The sequence below is a fragment of the Malurus melanocephalus genome, unplaced genomic scaffold, assembly GCF_030028575.1.
Source record: "Malurus melanocephalus ecotype Western Australia unplaced genomic scaffold, MMel_1.1 scaffold_470, whole genome shotgun sequence".
NCBI lineage: Eukaryota > Metazoa > Chordata > Aves > Passeriformes > Maluridae > Malurus > Malurus melanocephalus.
This window is the reverse complement of record NW_026623702.1, coordinates 134,737-139,464: the sequence shown is the minus strand read 5'-3', so window position 1 is coordinate 139,464 and position 4,728 is coordinate 134,737. Positions and strand designations below refer to the sequence as shown.

General features: G+C 54.0%; 1 protein-coding gene across 1 annotated transcript in view; it reads right to left on the bottom strand.

Moving 5' to 3' along the window:
- Nucleotides 1-2,943, bottom strand: part of HIC2 (HIC ZBTB transcriptional repressor 2) — a 73,242-nt gene extending 70,299 nt beyond the window's left edge. The window contains exon 1 of the mRNA XM_057380766.1: nucleotides 2,487-2,943. The gene's annotated coding sequence lies outside the window, so the exon portion shown is untranslated. The remainder of the gene's footprint in view (nucleotides 1-2,486) is intronic.
- Between the last annotated feature and the right edge of the window lie 1,785 nt (nucleotides 2,944-4,728).

The window sequence follows — 4,728 nt, the reverse complement described above, 5'->3', positions numbered from 1 at the left end:
ATAAATATAACAAAGGGCATACAGATTTGACCTAATGGGTCAACCATCAAAAGTTAAACTGATTTAAATAATTAGACCTAGAATGTCAGGCACCACTGCAAATAATTGCTCCTAATGCTTTTAGGATTAGATTGCTAATGAAAAGGCGCAAAAAGGAGGCCACTTGCARTTGTGGAAATAAGTCAATTTTCTTTCCATATGTCATTTTCCCCATGTAGATTTGCTGTGAAATCCTAAGGAGTCATTTATAGCTTTCTCTYCAGAGCCCCTGTAGTCTATACAATAGTTCTGAGTAATAAAAAATAGTAATAAGTCATCTTGAAATATTAGTTGTTTATACACTGTATTTATCAAGCACAGCAAACATCTGCTCATCGTTCTGACATTTTCCAATGAAAGTGACTATTGCATATTGTTTCCCCCTTAATTTCTGAAAAAACATGGGAGCTATTCAAATATAAACAGCATTCCGCAACAAATTCAAACCAGTTTTGGTCAAAGGACAGTTCATTAACAGAATGTAATTCTGATGCTCTTAACTGGTTTCTGGCTGCTCTCTCAGATTTATTCTAACAGCTAAGTAATATTCTGAGTGATTTCAGTAACCGTCTGCTGAAACACTTGGTTCCACCTATAATTCATTAATTCTGTGTAAAGGTGTATATACCCCCGCCTCACTCGCAGATTCTAACGCCAAGTTACCCGTCTCCGGAAGCGCCCAGGCCACCCGAGTTCCCAAAGGCTGCGGATTTCGCAGCAGAAAGTTTCGMGTGTTCAGACCCCGTGTGTACATACGCGTTCCCCGGGCGGCGGCGGGGCCGGGCGCGGTGTCCGGCGGCCGCGGAGCCCCGGGAGGAGCGCGGCTGGCGGCCCCGATAACGGGGGGCGCGCCGAGAGCCGCCCGCCGCCGCCGTGCCCACTTCCACCTGGGACCCGGCCAAGCAGAAGTCAATAATTGACTTCCCCGCCGGCTCTCGCCCCGTACCAAAGGGGCCGGGCGCGGGCTGGGCGCTGCGGGCACCGCGGGGCTCCCCGGGCCGCGCACCGCTCAGGGGGCCGGCACGCAGCCTCCCCCGCCCCCACTCCCCCCGCCGGCTTGGCTTTGCTTTCAAATGCAACCAGGAAAACACAAAAAGCCCGGCTCCCCCCGCCGCCGAGCTGGCACCGGCACCGGCGCGCTGGGGGATGCAGAGCCCGGTCCGGCTCCGCGGCGCCGTGCCCCCGGGACCGGGCAGCTGCGGGCAGCGACCAGCCCTCCCGGCTCCCTCCATAGCGATGTCGAGCGCCTCGGCAACAATATTGCCAGCCTGGACGTACAATTTCATTTATTTATTTTTTTTTTTTTTAAATCGGGTGGACAGCTCTGCGCTGGCTGGCGCGGCCGGGGAACGCGCATTTCCTGCGGGGCACAAAGCCGGCGGGCAGGGTCCGGAGAGCCCCCGGCCGCGGGAGGGTGCGCGATCCTGCTCCGTCCATTGCGTCCGAGATGGGGCCGTAACAAAAGCCAGAGACCCGCAGCGACGGGCAGAGCGAGCGGAGCCGGCGGGTCCTTCCCTCCGCGATCCCGGGCGGCCGAGGGGGGCGGCGGGGAAGGGGGGAGCCAGGGCAAAAGTTCACCGCGGTCCCGGTAGGGCAGGGGGTGCTCGGTGGGGCTGGGGCCGGCGCTGGGGTTGGGGGATGCCGGCCTGGCTCGTCGCCTCGCAGCCCGGCGGATGGACCGCGGGGGGGGAAGGAGGCGATGCAAGTCCCGGGAGCCCCTTTCCTGCCCTCTCCTCCACAATGCGGCCAGATCCCCGGCACAAACACGCCCCCCGGCACCCCGGGGCTCCGCTCCCTCCTTTCGGGGAAAAAATAAAATCGAATAAAATACCGTACGGCTCACTTGCAGGAACGAGTGGGGATGTGGAGCAGGCGGCTGCTCTGCTCCGGGGCTGCCTCTGCGCCCCGCGGTCAGCCCCACGCCGGCCGGCCCCGGCGGGCAGCAGCTGCGGCCCCCCGCCCCGACCCCACCGCCGCCGGGGAAGGGGCAGCGCACACCCGTGCGCACACACACACACACACACAAATGGCACGGGAGGAGGGGGAAAGTTTCTAGCCGCTTCAATCAAATAACCAACATTTGCAAGCCCCAGACAGGCACGGTGGCCGGCACACCGATGCACGCCCCGGCCCCCAGAGCAACGGGGCAGCGCGCCCGGAGAGCGARGGGAGGGGGCCCGGGGCACGGAGAGAGGGGGCAAGGGGAGAGAAACCATCTCGGGTTTTTTCAATGGAAGTACCGCCGGTGCCGGCTGATGCAGGGCAGGGAACAAGGGGACACCCCCGCCACCCCGGCGACTCTCCCGAGCGGACCCGTGCAGATGGGCAAATCACCGGGGCTGCAAATAAAAGAGCGGGGGAGCGGGGCTGGGCTGCACCGCGGAGCCCGGCAGCGCCCGGCCGCCCCGCGGGACCCGCGCCCCCGCCCGCGCCCCGCGCCGCGTTACCTTCTTATTGCATCTGGAGCAGCAGCTTTTCTTCCCCTTCCCCTCTCCTCCTCTCCCTCTCCTGTCCTCTCGGTTTATACCAGCCTGTTCCTCATCTCACAGCCTTCCTCCCAGCGCCATCTTGCAAGCTTGTGACGTTGGGAGCCGCTCACCCCTGACCCACATTTGAATAGAAGCCAAAATGAAAAAAAGAAGAGGAGAGAGCGAGGGAGAGAGGAGAGAAAGAGGAGGAAGAAGAAGAAGAAAGAGCGGAACAAGGAGAGGCAGGGAAAGCAGCAGCTAAGCAAGTGCTGTGCCAGTGTGGAACAGCATCGGCTCCGCTCCCTTGCCAGCTAGTTTAGTAATAAGCAATTTCCTGCTTTTGCAATAAATGTTGTCGCGGCGGGGCTGGGAAAGGGAYGGGGAGCTGAGTAATTCCCACCGGGGGACCAGGGCTTCCCCCACCCCGAGCCGCCCCCCTTCCCTGCCACCCACACCCCGAAACCCAGCCGGGAGCCCGACCACTGCCTCCCGGCAACCCAAATACTGCTGCTCCCTCCCAGGTTTTGAGCAATGAAAAAGCCATTTATTAAGATTATTTCTTCCATCACTGATGAGCTCTCTCGTGCGTGTTAAGAGAAATTATGTAGATTATAGCTTGTACGTATATTGAAATCTGAAATTAGTTTTATACACAAATTTAGGAAGCATCWTGTATAGCACTATTTGCATATTAGCTTTTTTTCACTCGTGTCTGTGTGTTAAGGACTGTCACTGCCTTTTGCATCATTCAGGGCACACATACGCACATGGCCTTTGCACCCATACAATCTGAAGTTTAATTTTGTGCATTTCTTTTTTAGTTATTTACCTACTGGAAGTATATTGGGGGGGGGGAAGTTACCTGTGTTTTGCATCCTTGGTCCTGCAAGCTTTCCGTGCATGCTTAACTTAAAGCACGCCAGTAATCACACTGATTAAGAAGGGCTACTGAGATGCTTACACTGTGTGCCCAGCCTGCAAACTCAACCGATTACTTTGTAAAATGTTAAGTGAATTGATATCATCTTAATCATACTGWCCATAGCCACAAAGTACAACTGTGCAGAAATCTGAATTATCCCTTTGTAGCACTCTCTCCCTTCTGTAGCTAATAAATCTATAATAACAGGAGTAATGCACATAAACATTCTTATTGTAATTGTGCACAGGGTACTTCCACTATCCCAGGTAGGAATCAGTGGATTAACTCCAAGTGTGAGATGATATTTCCTTTCCCTCTGTGCTCTCACAGGCACCCATAACCAAAACTCACTGTAGCCTGAGCAAGGCGATTCGTTAGTGAAGCTAAGCCTACGTTTAACACATGTCTATTAATTCCCTAATAGCCACAATGCCAGTGACTCTCTCAGCCACTTCCTGTGCAGATCCCTGCAGTCTGCACGGGCTTCAGCTGGATCCCAGCTGCAGCCAAAGCTCTCCATCCCTGATAATAAAGATATTTTCTAGTTGCTCATCCAGAGTTCAAAGTTTTTGCAGGACATGGTTTCTTCAGCCTTACCAAAGTGGCTTGAGGAGCAAATAAAGATAAGACAAATCACAACAGCCATATCAGAAGGGTCTGGACTGGTGGTTTGTTCACAGTACACCCAATAAAGAGCAGAACACTTTAACAGTGGTGAGAACAGCAAACCTGACTGTCAGCACAAGACCCAGTGAAGTAGATAAGGATCAATTCAAGACTCTTCCCCCACCAGGAAAGTTAATTTAAGATTGGTGGTGCTGCTCTGAGCTGTATTTTAAAGCTAAGTGGCCTTGCAAATAGCCAGGGAGGTGTAGGTAGCCATTTGTTTCATGCTGTGCCAGAGCAATTGGCAGGCAAATATACTGAAGTCCTTGCACTATCTAAACAGAGGCAAAATGCTTCACAGATTTTTTTTTTCAGGCAAGTTGAGACATTTGGGTTTAGAAAGACCCACTTTTGTGGATCTTTGTGTGGCATTTCAAGACCTCAGCAATGCCACCRTCTGCCCTCATCTTCCTTCCTTCCGCTGAAGCTTTCCACCCCAGCACAATCTGTGTGCCCCTGCCAGTTCACAAACCAACATCTTTGTTCAGACCCACTTTCATCAGACATTTGAACAAAGGTGCCAGGTTTTTCACAGGAATGGCTTGAGGCACAAGCATTTCAGCCTGTCTGCCAACTTTGCTAGGCAGGTGTTAACTTCTGAGAGTGAAGGGGGGAAACAAGGTTGTGGAGATG